We start from the raw sequence: 2,652 nt of genomic DNA on the forward strand, positions 1-2,652 counted from the left end.
CGCTGTCGGGCGCCAGCTCCGCTCCCACAACCACTGTCCTGTAATTTACGGAAACTGCGTGACCTGTAGGCAGACATCTGGCGGCACACACCTCCTGAAATCTACAGATGACCTATCTAACCCATTCCACGCAGAATCTCCGCTGTATTGAGTTCCAACGGTGGACCAACACGCTATTAAGCAAGTGACAATAATGCTTTACTAGGGTACAGAAAAATGCTTGTTACGTGTGCTCCTTTATCCAGGGCTCCTAAGACTACTTTTGTTAATTTTGCTACGGCAGCTTCTGCTCCCTTGTCAGACTTGAAATCCAACTGTTCTTTGCTCAGAAGTTGGTATTTGTTTAAACAATTAAAAGTCTAAGAAGCCGACCTTGCCTAGGGTATTGGACGGGTCAAAGTTGGCGGACAGTGAACGTTCCATGAAATATGGTGGACAAAGGCGAATACAGAATAAGCAGTCCCGGACCAAGGCAAAATAAAACCAAAATCAATTTGCGTCTGTCTTGTAGCAAGCGGCAAAGTGGTCAGCGTCTTTTCACCAGCGGTGCAGCTGAAATTTGTATTCTGGAACTAATCCTTCCAATCTTAACACTCTGAGTTCACTCAATGGATCTACTCAACCCCACCTGATTCCAGGTACAATCATCATGGACCATTTTGCTAATTGCAATATTACCCCAGGTGGTCAATCCACCGCCAATATTATTGGCGTAACTGGTCTTTTGGATTCTAGGGCGGCCAGGTTAAAATGCATTGTGATTCAGCAGAGGATGTCGGAGTCCTCTGGCCAACTTAAAACCAAAATAAATACATTTTTGCAACAGTTAACATACAAGCACCTTTGCAATCTAGTAAACTTCATAAATTTATATATATACGTTAGAAGAACAGAAGAGTCAAATTTTGGTACTTCAAGAAACACGAATGTCGGACAATAATACCATGAATTTCGGCAATTATCATCTTTTTAAATGTAAAACTGATAAAAGAATACTTAATAATACACCACATGTGGGAGCTGCTCTTGCAGTCTCCAAAAATATTTTAAAATCAATAACAGAGGCAAAACCCATTACTAACAGACTAATGACAATATCTCTTCGATGCGCAAATAAAGCATACACTTTATTTAATGTCCATATGCCAGTCAATGAGGATAACCGTACATACCTGAAGAAGTTAATGAACCTTGGGAAATGATAGAAAGCATCATCTCGAAAATTTCCTCAAACCATGTGACTTCGTAGGCTTTTCCGGCTTATTAAATCTTGAAAGTCTCTTAATGTTTGCTGCCGGATTCCAGAATCAACTCGATTCGATATTTCGGCGATCCAACTGTTCGCCATCTTAAGGAAATGCTGCTTCTGCTGATGAGTTCCGCTGAGAACTCATCAGCAAAAGCAGCATTTCCTGAAGACGGCGAACAGTTGCATGTCGAAATATTGAATCGAGCTGATTTTGGGATCCGGCAGCAAACCCGAAGAGACTTTCAAGTCCCTCAAGCCATGTTAAAATTTTAATGGGTGATTTTACTGCTCAGTTCGATAAAGAGAAAAAATATAAGGAAACGGTGAGTGAGTTTCCTGCACGTAAATGAACAAACCAAAATGGTCAAAGGCTTGTTGAAAGGCGCAAAAATGTTAATCTTAAAATCATGTCAACACATTGTAAACAGAACCCCTCTAAACAAAAAGTTTGTCGGTCACGCAATACATTTATTGGGGAATTTCAAATCAAATCATGCAGCAATTTCATACCTTAACCACAAAGAAATTATAAATGTCCAAGTTAGGAGAGGGGCTAATATTGATTATGACCATTATTTAACGTGATAAAAGTAAAACTTCAACCTCAAAAACTATTCACAACATAGAATGTTATCCCAAAATTTGATATTGCTAAAATAACCACAACTCTAACAAGCGAACTTTAGAAAAAACAATCCATAAATTGGCAGAGCCTAAAATCAGTTCATCAAAACAGCACAAAATTTAATTCCGCTTCGAAAGAAACGAAAACATCCTTGGTGGAACGCGGATTGTGAAACAGCAGTTAAGACTTGGCATGAGGCATTCAAAAATTGGATTAGTAACAAAACTGGCAGAAGTAAAGTTGTGAGTACCTGCCGTGAGTCGTGCTTCGGTAGCTCAGTTGGTAGAGCACTTGCCCGCGGAAGGCAAAGGTCCCGAGTTCGAGTCTCGGTCGGGCACACAGTTTTAATCTGCCAGGAAGTTTCATATCAGCGCACACTCCGCTGCAGAGTGAAAATCTCATTCTGGAAACTGGAAATACTTACAATACCTTTCTAGCTGTAAGAAAAGAAACATCTAAATTAATCCAACAGTCTGAAAGAAGCTCCGAAAACGCCCAACTTTTAGAAATCGAAAAATACTTCCAAAAGAACAATGCAAGAAACTTTCATAAAAGATTCAAAACAAAACCAACCGGTTACCAACCTCAAAGTCTCAGCTTCAAAAATGAAAATGGCAGTTTGGCTCTTAACAACCGGGAAAATTGTAAGATATTTGCTAATTAGTTTGAAAAACTATTAAACTGCTTAGGACCAGGGAATAAACTCCAACTACAGCAGACTAATAACACCAACCCTATCTCTAAAGAATCTGACGCAATCGAAATAACTAAACAAATT

The 2,652-nt window shown here is 39.6% G+C and overlaps 1 non-coding gene across 1 annotated transcript; it reads left to right on the forward strand.

Annotated features, from left to right (window-relative positions):
- The first annotated feature begins 2,137 nt into the window (after window positions 1–2,137).
- On the forward strand, window positions 2,138–2,212 carry Trnap-cgg. The gene has a single exon. It is a non-coding gene; the product is annotated as a tRNA-Pro (tRNA).
- The last annotated feature ends 440 nt before the right edge of the window (window positions 2,213–2,652 follow it).

This window comes from Schistocerca americana, chromosome X (genome assembly GCF_021461395.2).
Source record: "Schistocerca americana isolate TAMUIC-IGC-003095 chromosome X, iqSchAmer2.1, whole genome shotgun sequence".
NCBI lineage: Eukaryota > Metazoa > Arthropoda > Insecta > Orthoptera > Acrididae > Schistocerca > Schistocerca americana.